We start from the raw sequence: 14,780 nt of genomic DNA, 5'->3' as shown, positions 1-14,780 counted from the left end.
GTATCTAAACCTGCTCCAACATGGACTGACATTCTGGCCTACTTTCAGCCGATGCGACTTGTCTGTCGCTGAACAGTCGCTTTTTATGTATTCAGCACCTATGTATAATGTTGTAAAAATGCTCTAGAAGCTAAAGTCGCAGAAATGTCACACATATTTGGCCTGCAACTTTCTGTGCGACAAATTCAGACAGGAAAAATCAGTATAAATCCTTAGAAAATTATCCCCCAGTGTCTCCATCTGCTGGCGGTATTGAATAAGCATTGCTGCACTGATGGGGTATGCATTAGACGAAAAAAAAGAAGAAAAAGAAGAATAATACGCCCAGAAAAGAGGCGAAAAGGAGAAAAACGTAAAAAAACGTGAAAAAAAAGTAAGAGGAAGAGAAGGGAAAAAAAGGTGGAAATGGGTTTAAAAGTGATTTCGGCGGAGAAATATATATATATATATATATATATATATATATATATATATATATACGCGCACACACACATATATATAAACGTATTCTCCGTTGAGATATTGCAGCCGCTGCTGTGTCCAGGCCCAGGAGCCTTAGCACTGTGCTGTGATGTCACTCAATACCACTGACATCACTAGGTGTAAACAACATCTCTCCTTTGCTGTGTATGTGACTATGGAGCTGTTTGGTGATGTCGTCTATTATGGCCTTCATAGAAGCAACAGGAGATTGTTGCATCCATCTAGAACCCTCAGAACTACAGTGCTATGATGTCACTCACTTCCACAGGCCTTGCAGAGTGTAAACAACAACAACCCAGCTTTGTTGTGTATGTAACCATAGGGATTTGTGATGTCACCTAGAACCTTCACAGCAGCGACAGCTTTATGAGGAGCATCAGCACTGCTCTGCCTGAGCAGAACCATCACCGCCATAGGTTGTCAAATAACCCGGGTTTAACCCACACAGGTAAGTCCAATGGGGTGCAGGCATGTCCTCTATGCTTACAGCTTCCCGTGGGTGTTGGTTTGATACCGTTTGGGGACAGCCAAGGAGGCATCTGCAGGCAACAAAGGTAGGTGTGTGCTTGTGTGTGTGTTTCCTATGCAGATCCTAAGCCCAGTGTCACATGCAAGTAGGAGGAGTAAGAAGGGTTCCTGGCAAATCCGGGTTATGGATTGCATTTAAAAAGGCCCCGTGGGAGTGCAATGGGCCCCTGTCTTGCTGCTTAGCAATAATGGTATGGGTTTAGGTTCTGCTGTGTGTACTGGTGGTTGACTGCCCCCCAGCCCAGAGTGTGCATGGAAAATTGTCTGGCAGCCTCCCTGACAGCAAGCAGTGATAGTGCCCATGAAGGGGACCTTGTTGGGCCCGCCCCTTTCACGGTTATCGCTTCTCGGCCTTTTGGCTAAGATCAAGTGTAGTATCTGTTCTTATCAGTTTAATATCTGATACGTCCCCTATCTGGGGACCATATATTAAATGGATTTTTGAGAACGGGGGCCGATTTCGAAGCTTGCTTCCGTCGCCCTATGCATTGACCCGATATGGCAGTATCTTCGGGTACAGTGCACCACCCCCTTACAGGGTTAAAAAGAAAGATTCCTACTTTCATTGCTACCTGCTTGCTGGCTAGCCAGCTAGCCAGCCCTGTGGGCCTTGCTGCTGCTGCTGCTGCAGCCAAAAAACAAAAGGTGGTGCTGCTGCTGCTTCTGCTTCTGCTTGTGTCTGGCCGCTGTTGGAGCGTCCAGGCACAGGACTTCTGCTGCTGCTGACTAAATGGCCTCCTTAATTGGATCATTTGAGTAGCCAGCACACCTGTGCAGGTAGGGCATGACATGATAGGCAGCTGCCTTGATAGCGGGTGGGTGCTGAATGTTCCTAATTGACAAAATAAGATTAATGCTTATGAAGAAATATAAAATCTCATCCCTTCCCCAATATCGCGCCACACCCCTACCCCTTAATTCCCTGGTTGAACTTGATGGACATATGTCTTTTTTCGACCGTACTAACTATGTAACTATGTAACATAACATGGGGGGGGGGGGGGGTCTCCTGGCTGTTCACACAGGTGTGTCATTGCTGTACATTGACCATGCATTGCTTCTGTGGTATTGCAAAGGCAAAGACAAATGCTTCCAGCCATCCATTGCACTAATGGATTGGTCATCAGCTGGCTGTCTATGTCCCGCATCAATATAGACCAAAGTACAGAGGGTTAGGCTATGCTATTGTGCACCTACCTGATGCATCAGAAGGTGCGAGGCCCTTGCTAAATTCTGTGCACAGACTTTGAGATCTATGCTTTAGACTGTATCTAAACCTGCTCCAACATGGACTGACATTCTGGCCTACTTTCAGCCGATGCGACTTGTCTGTCGCTGAACAGTCGCTTTTTATGTATTCAGCACCTATGTATAATGTTGTAAAAATGCTCTAGAAGCTAAAGTCGCAGAAATGTCACACATATTTGGCCTGCAACTTTCTGTGCGACAAATTCAGACAGGAAAAATCAGTATAAATCCTTAGAAAATTATCCCCCAGTGTCTCCATCTGCTGGCGGTATTGAATAAGCATTGCTGCACTGATGGGGTATGCATTAGACGAAAAAAAAGAAGAAAAAGAAGAATAATACGCCCAGAAAAGAGGCGAAAAGGAGAAAAACGTAAAAAAACGTGAAAAAAAAGTAAGAGGAAGAGAAGGGAAAAAAAGGTGGAAATGGGTTTAAAAGTGATTTCGGCGGAGAAATATATATATATATATATATATATATATATATATATATATATATATATATACGCGCACACACACACATATATATAAACGTATTCTCCGTTGAGATATTGCAGCCGCTGCTGTGTCCAGGCCCAGGAGCCTTAGCACTGTGCTGTGATGTCACTCAATACCACTGACATCACTAGGTGTAAACAACATCTCTCCTTTGCTGTGTATGTGACTATGGAGCTGTTTGGTGATGTCGTCTATTATGGCCTTCATAGAAGCAACAGGAGATTGTTGCATCCATCTAGAACCCTCAGAACTACAGTGCTATGATGTCACTCACTTCCACAGGCCTTGCAGAGTGTAAACAACAACAACCCAGCTTTGTTGTGTATGTAACCATAGGGATTTGTGATGTCACCTAGAACCTTCACAGCAGCGACAGCTTTATGAGGAGCATCAGCACTGCTCTGCCTGAGCAGAACCATCACCGCCATAGGTTGTCAAATAACCCGGGTTTAACCCACACAGGTAAGTCCAATGGGGTGCAGGCATGTCCTCTATGCTTACAGCTTCCCGTGGGTGTTGGTTTGATACCGTTTGGGGACAGCCAAGGAGGCATCTGCAGGCAACAAAGGTAGGTGTGTGCTTGTGTGTGTGTTTCCTATGCAGATCCTAAGCCCAGTGTCACATGCAAGTAGGAGGAGTAAGAAGGGTTCCTGGCAAATCCGGGTTATGGATTGCATTTAAAAAGGCCCCGTGGGAGTGCAATGGGCCCCTGTCTTGCTGCTTAGCAATAATGGTATGGGTTTAGGTTCTGCTGTGTGTACTGGTGGTTGACTGCCCCCCAGCCCAGAGTGTGCATGGAAAATTGTCTGGCAGCCTCCCTGACAGCAAGCAGTGATAGTGCCCATGAAGGGGACCTTGTTGGGCCCGCCCCTTTCACGGTTATCGCTTCTCGGCCTTTTGGCTAAGATCAAGTGTAGTATCTGTTCTTATCAGTTTAATATCTGATACGTCCCCTATCTGGGGACCATATATTAAATGGATTTTTGAGAACGGGGGCCGATTTCGAAGCTTGCTTCCGTCGCCCTATGCATTGACCCGATATGGCAGTATCTTCGGGTACAGTGCACCACCCCCTTACAGGGTTAAAAAGAAAGATTCCTACTTTCATTGCTACCTGCTTGCTGGCTAGCCAGCTAGCCAGCCCTGTGGGCCTTGCTGCTGCTGCTGCTGCAGCCAAAAAACAAAAGGTGGTGCTGCTGCTGCTTCTGCTTCTGCTTGTGTCTGGCCGCTGTTGGAGCGTCCAGGCACAGGACTTCTGCTGCTGCTGACTAAATGGCCTCCTTAATTGGATCATTTGAGTAGCCAGCACACCTGTGCAGGTAGGGCATGACATGATAGGCAGCTGCCTTGATAGCGGGTGGGTGCTGAATGTTCCTAATTGACAAAATAAGATTAATGCTTATGAAGAAATATAAAATCTCATCCCTTCCCCAATATCGCGCCACACCCCTACCCCTTAATTCCCTGGTTGAACTTGATGGACATATGTCTTTTTTCGACCGTACTAACTATGTAACTATGTAACATAACATGGGGGGGGGGGGGGGTCTCCTGGCTGTTCACACAGGTGTGTCATTGCTGTACATTGACCATGCATTGCTTCTGTGGTATTGCAAAGGCAAAGACAAATGCTTCCAGCCATCCATTGCACTAATGGATTGGTCATCAGCTGGCTGTCTATGTCCCGCATCAATATAGACCAAAGTACAGAGGGTTAGGCTATGCTATTGTGCACCTACCTGATGCATCAGAAGGTGCGAGGCCCTTGCTAAATTCTGTGCACAGACTTTGAGATCTATGCTTTAGACTGTATCTAAACCTGCTCCAACATGGACTGACATTCTGGCCTACTTTCAGCCGATGCGACTTGTCTGTCGCTGAACAGTCGCTTTTTATGTATTCAGCACCTATGTATAATGTTGTAAAAATGCTCTAGAAGCTAAAGTCGCAGAAATGTCACACATATTTGGCCTGCAACTTTCTGTGCGACAAATTCAGACAGGAAAAATCAGTATAAATCCTTAGAAAATTATCCCCCAGTGTCTCCATCTGCTGGCGGTATTGAATAAGCATTGCTGCACTGATGGGGTATGCATTAGACGAAAAAAAAGAAGAAAAAGAAGAATAATACGCCCAGAAAAGAGGCGAAAAGGAGAAAAACGTAAAAAAACGTGAAAAAAAAGTAAGAGGAAGAGAAGGGAAAAAAAGGTGGAAATGGGTTTAAAAGTGATTTCGGCGGAGAAATATATATATATATATATATATATATATATATATATATATATATATATATATATACGCGCACACACACACATATATATAAACGTATTCTCCGTTGAGATATTGCAGCCGCTGCTGTGTCCAGGCCCAGGAGCCTTAGCACTGTGCTGTGATGTCACTCAATACCACTGACATCACTAGGTGTAAACAACATCTCTCCTTTGCTGTGTATGTGACTATGGAGCTGTTTGGTGATGTCGTCTATTATGGCCTTCATAGAAGCAACAGGAGATTGTTGCATCCATCTAGAACCCTCAGAACTACAGTGCTATGATGTCACTCACTTCCACAGGCCTTGCAGAGTGTAAACAACAACAACCCAGCTTTGTTGTGTATGTAACCATAGGGATTTGTGATGTCACCTAGAACCTTCACAGCAGCGACAGCTTTATGAGGAGCATCAGCACTGCTCTGCCTGAGCAGAACCATCACCGCCATAGGTTGTCAAATAACCCGGGTTTAACCCACACAGGTAAGTCCAATGGGGTGCAGGCATGTCCTCTATGCTTACAGCTTCCCGTGGGTGTTGGTTTGATACCGTTTGGGGACAGCCAAGGAGGCATCTGCAGGCAACAAAGGTAGGTGTGTGCTTGTGTGTGTGTTTCCTATGCAGATCCTAAGCCCAGTGTCACATGCAAGTAGGAGGAGTAAGAAGGGTTCCTGGCAAATCCGGGTTATGGATTGCATTTAAAAAGGCCCCGTGGGAGTGCAATGGGCCCCTGTCTTGCTGCTTAGCAATAATGGTATGGGTTTAGGTTCTGCTGTGTGTACTGGTGGTTGACTGCCCCCCAGCCCAGAGTGTGCATGGAAAATTGTCTGGCAGCCTCCCTGACAGCAAGCAGTGATAGTGCCCATGAAGGGGACCTTGTTGGGCCCGCCCCTTTCACGGTTATCGCTTCTCGGCCTTTTGGCTAAGATCAAGTGTAGTATCTGTTCTTATCAGTTTAATATCTGATACGTCCCCTATCTGGGGACCATATATTAAATGGATTTTTGAGAACGGGGGCCGATTTCGAAGCTTGCTTCCGTCGCCCTATGCATTGACCCGATATGGCAGTATCTTCGGGTACAGTGCACCACCCCCTTACAGGGTTAAAAAGAAAGATTCCTACTTTCATTGCTACCTGCTTGCTGGCTAGCCGGCTAGCCAGCCCTGTGGGCCTTGCTGCTGCTGCTGCTGCAGCCAAAAAACAAAAGGTGGTGCTGCTGCTGCTTCTGCTTCTGCTTGTGTCTGGCCGCTGTTGGAGCGTCCAGGCACAGGACTTCTGCTGCTGCTGACTAAATGGCCTCCTTAATTGGATCATTTGAGTAGCCAGCACACCTGTGCAGGTAGGGCATGACATGATAGGCAGCTGCCTTGATAGCGGGTGGGTGCTGAATGTTCCTAATTGACAAAATAAGATTAATGCTTATGAAGAAATATAAAATCTCATCCCTTCCCCAATATCGCGCCACACCCCTACCCCTTAATTCCCTGGTTGAACTTGATGGACATATGTCTTTTTTCGACCGTACTAACTATGTAACTATGTAACATAACATGGGGGGGGGGGTCTCCTGGCTGTTCACACAGGTGTGTCATTGCTGTACATTGACCATGCATTGCTTCTGTGGTATTGCAAAGGCAAAGACAAATGCTTCCAGCCATCCATTGCACTAATGGATTGGTCATCAGCTGGCTGTCTATGTCCCGCATCAATATAGACCAAAGTACAGAGGGTTAGGCTATGCTATTGTGCACCTACCTGATGCATCAGAAGGTGCGAGGCCCTTGCTAAATTCTGTGCACAGACTTTGAGATCTATGCTTTAGACTGTATCTAAACCTGCTCCAACATGGACTGACATTCTGGCCTACTTTCAGCCGATGCGACTTGTCTGTCGCTGAACAGTCGCTTTTTATGTATTCAGCACCTATGAATAATGTTGTAAAAATGCTCTAGAAGCTAAAGTCGCAGAAATGTCACACATATTTGGCCTGCAACTTTCTGTGCGACAAATTCAGACAGGAAAAATCAGTATAAATCCTTAGAAAATTATCCCCCAGTGTCTCCATCTGCTGGCGGTATTGAATAAGCATTGCTGCACTGATGGGGTATGCATTAGACGAAAAAAAAGAAGAAAAAGAAGAATAATACGCCCAGAAAAGAGGCGAAAAGGAGAAAAACGTAAAAAAACGTGAAAAAAAAGTAAGAGGAAGAGAAGGGAAAAAAAGGTGGAAATGGGTTTAAAAGTGATTTCGGCGGAGAAATATATATATATATATATATATATATATATATATATATATATATATATACGCGCACACACACACATATATATAAACGTATTCTCCGTTGAGATATTGCAGCCGCTGCTGTGTCCAGGCCCAGGAGCCTTAGCACTGTGCTGTGATGTCACTCAATACCACTGACATCACTAGGTGTAAACAACATCTCTCCTTTGCTGTGTATGTGACTATGGAGCTGTTTGGTGATGTCGTCTATTATGGCCTTCATAGAAGCAACAGGAGATTGTTGCATCCATCTAGAACCCTCAGAACTACAGTGCTATGATGTCACTCACTTCCACAGGCCTTGCAGAGTGTAAACAACAACAACCCAGCTTTGTTGTGTATGTAACCATAGGGATTTGTGATGTCACCTAGAACCTTCACAGCAGCGACAGCTTTATGAGGAGCATCAGCACTGCTCTGCCTGAGCAGAACCATCACCGCCATAGGTTGTCAAATAACCCGGGTTTAACCCACACAGGTAAGTCCAATGGGGTGCAGGCATGTCCTCTATGCTTACAGCTTCCCGTGGGTGTTGGTTTGATACCGTTTGGGGACAGCCAAGGAGGCATCTGCAGGCAACAAAGGTAGGTGTGTGCTTGTGTGTGTGTTTCCTATGCAGATCCTAAGCCCAGTGTCACATGCAAGTAGGAGGAGTAAGAAGGGTTCCTGGCAAATCCGGGTTATGGATTGCATTTAAAAAGGCCCCGTGGGAGTGCAATGGGCCCCTGTCTTGCTGCTTAGCAATAATGGTATGGGTTTAGGTTCTGCTGTGTGTACTGGTGGTTGACTGCCCCCCAGCCCAGAGTGTGCATGGAAAATTGTCTGGCAGCCTCCCTGACAGCAAGCAGTGATAGTGCCCATGAAGGGGACCTTGTTGGGCCCGCCCCTTTCACGGTTATCGCTTCTCGGCCTTTTGGCTAAGATCAAGTGTAGTAATACAGGAGATCTGGTCAGAAGGTACTCGGGTACCCCTCTCCTCGGCCTTGTGGGATCGCCCAGGTTTATTGCCTGGGCTTCACCCACTTGTTGCTATTGGGGAGAGGGCTTAGTCCCAGGGTAACGGGTTGCGATCGCCTCTCAAAGCCTTCGGGTGGAGAGAGGTTTGAGCGAATTGGCTGGTTGGTTGGAGCGGAGAGAACCAGACCAAAACACGAATGAACCATGGATGAAGATCTAGATCCTGGTTCGGTACCGGCTTATGCCCGGATTAAACACACTGTGCGGGTCATTCTCACAGGTGATGCGGCGGATGCACGTGGCATGAGGTTCGTGATAGAGGACGTGCTCGACAAGATTCTTAATGTTCGTAAGCGAGAGATTTTGGCCATCCAGGATTACCCTAAGCGGAGGATCTACGACTGCACTTTCATAGGGGAAGGCGTATTCTTAGATGCAGTAATGAAAATTCCAAAGCAAGATGATCCAAGGCTTAAGGGTATCCAAATTGTCGAGCACGTCCTAGATGAAACCAAGTTGATTGTCGTGAAGATGTACTCCCCTTTTGTAAATCAGAGAGAGATCGATGGGTTCCTGGCAGCCTACTTTAAAAAGGTGGAGTTCAGAGGAAAAATCATGAACGACTGTGGTGTCTGGACCTCAAAATGGCGATATCAAGTCACGTGCAACAAAGACCCCACCCTCCCAGGGGGGATACTATTACCGCCTGCTCATTTTAAATTAAACAATGTGTGTGGCGACCTCTTTTTTGCGGGAATGCCAAACTTCTGCAGAAGGTGCCAACGTTATGGGCACATAAAGGAAAATTGTGAAAGTTCCTGTAAGAAATGTGGAAGCATGCAACATGAAACAGAAAAATGTGATAAGGGTTTGAGATGTAATTTTTGCCGTCACTTTGGTCACGTGTATGCTTTCTGTCCCCACAGACCAAAAAAAACCACAGAACAGCAAGGGCAACCCAAGAGAGACGTCCGGAGACCAGCCTGGGGAAAAGCCAGAGAGGAGGAGCACCCCCCACAAGAAGAGGTAAGCTGTGAGATGGAGACCACGGCCCCCCCAAAAGAACCCCAGGAGAAAGAGGCACAGGTGGAAAGGGGGACCCCAAATGAGAGGAGGCCGGGGAAGAGAAATGCGAGAGGGGATCGGGCAGATACCTCAGAGAAGGTGGAAGAGCGAGAGGTGCCCGATTCCACCCCGGAAGGTCCTCCTGCTCGGGGTCCCCCTGAGTGTGAAAACCCGGACGGAGTAGCAAAGGTGAAAAGACGAAGGGGCTCCAAAGGGCGTCCGGACTCGGAGGTGGTCCAGGAGGAGCAGATGGAAGTTCCTGTCGTGACGGGGGCTCCAAGTGAAGCTCCTCCACAGGTCCCAGCGGTGGATACCCCTCCTCCTCCCAGCCAGGAGGAGGTTTCAGGGGTGACCATCTCCGAGGTCCCGGAAACGGACCTAAGTACGCACCCGACCCCTATGGAGGGGCAAGAGGTGGACGCCGAAAAAGAGAATGGAGCCCAGAAGCTGTTCTTACCAATGTACTCCGTCTATACACCTGTGGTCTTGGAAGAGGGGGGCTGCTCGAGCGATGGTGGTTCCTCTCCGGCTTCCTCTATGTGTACGGTAGAGTCAGAGGTGGGGGGTAACGAGAGCTCCAGTGCGCAATCTGGTTTTTAGTTTGTTATCTGAGCCTCCCTTTTTTTTACATCTCCAATGGCTGAGTTGTCCGGATTGTCTATGAATGTAAGAAGTATAAGTTCACGAGCGAAACGGGTTGCCCTTTTTAACTACTTGTCTATTTTTGCTGCTTCTGTGGTTTTCCTGCAGGAGTGCGGCATCCCGCATAGTTTAAATTATGAAAAGTATAAAAAAGATTGGGTACACGGTCCATCAGTCTGGTCTGGATCTAACGAATCCAGATCAGCAGGGGTCGCCATACTTTTTAAAGGAAATGCTTTTATTGATTTTATTCATGAGATTTTACCAGGCAGAATTTTATTGGTTAAAGCTTTTATTGATGGTATTAAATGGCAGTTTTTAAATTTTTATGGTTCACCCAATAAAAATGATAGAGCACGGATGTTAGAGATTTTACCCCTTTTTATCAATGATTCTGAACCTCTTATTTTAGCAGGTGATTTTAATTGTATTTTAAGGGGGGAGCACCGTTTTACCAATTCAGTAAGTAGAAACTATGATAAAACATCTTCTATGTTAAAAAATATGATTATTGATTTTAGACTTACTGATGTTTTTAAGAAATGCAATAGTATTTTACCAGAAAGAGACGGTGTGACCTGGAGCAACGCAAACTGCAGCTCCAGGATCGATTTTATCTTCTGTTCTTATCAAGTACTGCCTTTTAAGTGTGATGTTTTAACCAATGTTTTTTCTGATCACAAACTTTTATCTTTTAAGGTGAAGAGTGATTTTAGAAAAAAGACTGGGAGGAATGCCTGGAAGATGAATGTATCCCTTTTAGAAGATCCGCAGGTTTTATCCGATTTTATCAACTTCTACAAGGACTGCAGACGGGTAAGAGATCCTAACACTCCCATCAGTATATGGTGGGAGAAAATGAAAATAAAAATAAAAGAGTTTTTTATTAGAGTAGGGATCTCTAGAGCTAAAGAGAAGCGTGAGTTTTACTCCCTTCTAAATACCCGTCTGCAAACCCTGTACAAATTCAGAGACAATGGTATAGAGGTTTATAGAGAAATTACTGACTTAAAAAAAGAAATAAAACAGTGCCTGGAGCAGAAGGGAAAAGAGATAATTTTCAGATCCAAAATAAAGCACCTTGAAGAGAACGAGACCTGCTCCAGGTACTTTTTTAAGAAAGTAACGGATAAAAAGGTTTTAATTGATAATATACAAGGAGAAAAAGATGTACAGGGTATTTTAAAAAGGGTACATTCATTTTATGCGGATCTTTTTAATACAAAAAATATTGATATTGATTTTATGAATGACTCATTGAAGGAGATTACCAATGTTTTAGACCCTGTGTCCCAGTCTCTTTTACAGAGGGAGATCTCGGAACAGGAGGTTTTAGAGACGATCAGGAGTTTTAAATCCGGTAAGGTGCCTGGTCCTGACGGTATACCCATTGAGTTTTATGTCATTTTTTATGGTGTTTTAAAAGATGACCTTTTTTCCCTTTTTACAGAAGTATTTAAAACAAAAGCCCTCCCAGGTTCATGGAGGAAGGGTGATGTCTCCCTGCTGTTCAAAAAGGGAGACCGGTCAGATCTAAAGAACTGGAGACCAATCACCCTCCTCAACTGTGACTACAAAGTGATGGCAAAACTGTGCGCAAATAGATTAAAAAGTGTAATAGAGAAAATAATCCATTCAAATCAGGTCTGTGGGGTGCCTGGGAGGAGCATATGGGAAAATCTTAACCTTTTAAAAGATGTGATTAGTGACACAAAGTCTAGAAACGGAAAACTAGCCATTTTATCCTTAGACTTCGAGAAGGCTTTTGACAGAGTGTCACATTTTTATCTTTTTACGGTTTTAGAGAAAATGGGTATACCTGAAGGCTTTTTATTGTCTCTTAAGGCCTTTTATAAAAACTGCACAAGCAAGATTTTAGTTAACGGTTTTAAGACACAGGATGTGATTTTAAATTCCGGAGTGAAGCAGGGGTGTCCTTTGTCCCCACTACTTTTCATATGTGCGCTTGAGCCTCTACTATGCACCTTGAGGAGAGATAAGCAAATAAGAGGGGTCCCCCTGCCGGGAGGAGGGGGACTAGAGGCTAAAGTAGTGGGGTACATGGACGATGTGGCAGTGCTTGGAAGGGACACCCCATCGCTTCAAAAAGCCCTAAAGCAAGTTGAATTTTTTTGTTGTGCCTCCGGTTTTAAGGTAAATTTTAATAAAAGCAGTGTTTTAAATATAGGAGGACTGTTTTTAAGGGATTTACCCATTCCTGTGTCTGAGTCTGTGCAGATTTTAGGGGTCTCCTTCAGTGAGTCAAACAATGGTTTTAATAGCTGGGACTTGGTGGCTCAAAAAATAAACACAAAAATTTGTATGTGGAACATGAGAAAGCTAACGATGGAGGGGAAGGTTTTAGTTACAAAGATGGTGATTTTACCCATTTTATTGTATCTTGGCATGGTCTTTCCACCCCCCGAAATGATTTTAAATAAAATTATTAAAGCATGTTTTACCTTTTTATGGAGCTCCAAGAGTGAAAAATTGAGAAGAGAGATCGTCATGATGCCAAAAGGTATGGGTGGAAAGGACTTCCCCGACATCAGGGCGTTCCTTTTTACCAAGTTTTTTAGCATGTGTGTTAGCACACTTTTTAAGGATAGTTACTGGTCATATTTTATCCGTTTTAATACAGGTTTTTTTATGAGGAGGAATGGGTGGTTTAAAACTGTTTTAAGCTGTCCTTATGCTTTTAATCTTCCCCAACAATACAATATTTTAGAGAAAATTTTCAACTTGTACAACTTTAACGGAAAAAGTATTAATGAAGTAACTAATAGCAAAAAAATGTTAAAATATATTAAAGAAAGTGGTTTTATTGCCCCTGTGAATAATTTTAATGAAGAGAAATGCAGGAAAATATGGAAGATGGCAAATATGATTTATCTTTTTAATTCACAGAAAGATCTGGCCTGGAGCTGCATACACGAGTGTCTTCCATGCCGGGCATTCCAGCACCGAAGAAGGATGGCCAACACTGCAGTATGCCCGAGGGAGGGCTGCCAGGAACCCGAGACCGTGTACCACCTTTTCTGGACTTGTTTTTATGCAAAAAGGATATGGACTAAAATACTCCCTCTGGTGAAGAAGATAACAGAAATAAAGGACTTAAACTCTGCAGCTGTTTTTTATGGATGTCTGGAATGCCCAATACGGACTCAAGAGACAATGGCATGGAAGATCATAAACTGTGTTAAAGCAGCTCTATGGAATGCCAGAAACATTTTACTTTTTAAACATGAGATTTTATCTGTGAATGATGTTTTAGCTCTTTGTTTTAGTGATATGTACCAGTACTTTTTATTAGACAAGAAATATTATCCTTTATTAGCTAGAAAATGGTATTTTAATGAATGGAACGCCCTTTTGTAAAGCCACCAAGTGCCCATTTTAAGTGTATTATGATTGTATTTATGTGAACTTTTATTGTTATATGTGATTTTATTATCAAAATTTGTTTTTATTGAAAAAAAATTATATTTATAAATCGTAATGCACTTTGTAAAATGTTATGAATTCTAAATAAAAAGATACCCCTCAGGGGTAGCCAAGTTAAAAAAAAAAATCTGTTCTTATCAGTTTAATATCTGATACGTCCCCTATCTGGGGACCATATATTAAATGGATTTTTGAGAACGGGGGCCGATTTCGAAGCTTGCTTCCGTCGCCCTATGCATTGACCCGATATGGCAGTATCTTCGGGTACAGTGCACCACCCCCTTACAGGGTTAAAAAGAAAGATTCCTACTTTCATTGCTACCTGCTTGCTGGCTAGCCAGCTAGCCAGCCCTGTGGGCCTTGCTGCTGCTGCTGCTGCAGCCAAAAAACAAAAGGTGGTGCTGCTGCTGCTTCTGCTTGTGTCTGGCCGCTGTTGGAGCGTCCAGGCACAGGACTTCTGCTGCTGCTGACTAAATGGCCTCCTTAATTGGATCATTTGAGTAGCCAGCACACCTGTGCAGGTAGGGCATGACATGATAGGCAGCTGCCTTGATAGCGGGTGGGTGCTGAATGTTCCTAATTGACAAAATAAGATTAATGCTTATGAAGAAATATAAAATCTCATCCCTTCCCCAATATCGCGCCACACCCCTACCCCTTAATTCCCTGGTTGAACTTGATGGACATATGTCTTTTTTCGACCGTACTAACTATGTAACTATGTAACATAACATGGGGGGGGGGGGGGTCTCCTGGCTGTTCACACAGGTGTGTCATTGCTGTACATTGACCATGCATTGCTTCTGTGGTATTGCAAAGGCAAAGACAAATGCTTCCAGCCATCCATTGCACTAATGGATTGGTCATCAGCTGGCTGTCTATGTCCCGCATCAATATAGACCAAAGTACAGAGGGTTAGGCTATGCTATTGTGCACCTACCTGATGCATCAGAAGGTGCGAGGCCCTTGCTAAATTCTGTGCACAGACTTTGAGATCTATGCTTTAGACTGTATCTAAACCTGCTCCAACATGGACTGACATTCTGGCCTACTTTCAGCCGATGCGACTTGTCTGTCGCTGAACAGTCGCTTTTTATGTATTCAGCACCTATGTATAATGTTGTAAAAATGCTCTAGAAGCTAAAGTCGCAGAAATGTCACACATATTTGGCCTGCAACTTTCTGTGCGACAAATTCAGACAGGAAAAATCAGTATAAATCCTTAGAAAATTATCCCCCAGTGTCTCCATCTGCTGGCGGTATTGAATAAGCATTGCTGCACTGATGGGGTATGCATTAGACGAAAAAAAAGAAGAAAAAGAAGAATAATACGCCCAGAAAAGAGGCGAAAAGGAGAAAAACG

The 14,780-nt window shown here is 44.3% G+C and overlaps 4 non-coding genes and 1 pseudogene across 4 annotated transcripts; all 5 read left to right on the top strand.

Moving 5' to 3' along the window:
- Positions 1-1,350: 1,350 nt before the first annotated feature.
- On the top strand, positions 1,351-1,541 carry LOC130335332 (U2 spliceosomal RNA). The gene has a single exon (XR_008876981.1). It is a non-coding gene; the product is annotated as a U2 spliceosomal RNA (small nuclear RNA).
- A 2,095-nt stretch (positions 1,542-3,636) lies between these two features.
- Positions 3,637-3,827, top strand: LOC130335330 (U2 spliceosomal RNA). The gene has a single exon (XR_008876979.1). It is a non-coding gene; the product is annotated as a U2 spliceosomal RNA (small nuclear RNA).
- Positions 3,828-5,926: 2,099 nt separating this feature from the next.
- On the top strand, positions 5,927-6,117 carry LOC130335329 (U2 spliceosomal RNA). The gene has a single exon (XR_008876978.1). It is a non-coding gene; the product is annotated as a U2 spliceosomal RNA (small nuclear RNA).
- Positions 6,118-8,206: 2,089 nt separating this feature from the next.
- On the top strand, positions 8,207-8,339 carry LOC130335302 (U2 spliceosomal RNA; annotated as a pseudogene).
- Positions 8,340-13,509: 5,170 nt separating this feature from the next.
- Positions 13,510-13,697, top strand: LOC130335293 (U2 spliceosomal RNA). The gene has a single exon (XR_008876951.1). It is a non-coding gene; the product is annotated as a U2 spliceosomal RNA (small nuclear RNA).
- Positions 13,698-14,780: the final 1,083 nt, after the last annotated feature.

Source organism: Hyla sarda, unplaced genomic scaffold (assembly GCF_029499605.1).
Source record: "Hyla sarda isolate aHylSar1 unplaced genomic scaffold, aHylSar1.hap1 scaffold_449, whole genome shotgun sequence".
NCBI lineage: Eukaryota > Metazoa > Chordata > Amphibia > Anura > Hylidae > Hyla > Hyla sarda.
The sequence above is the reverse complement of the archived record's forward strand: the minus strand, read 5'-3'. Positions and strand labels throughout refer to the sequence as shown.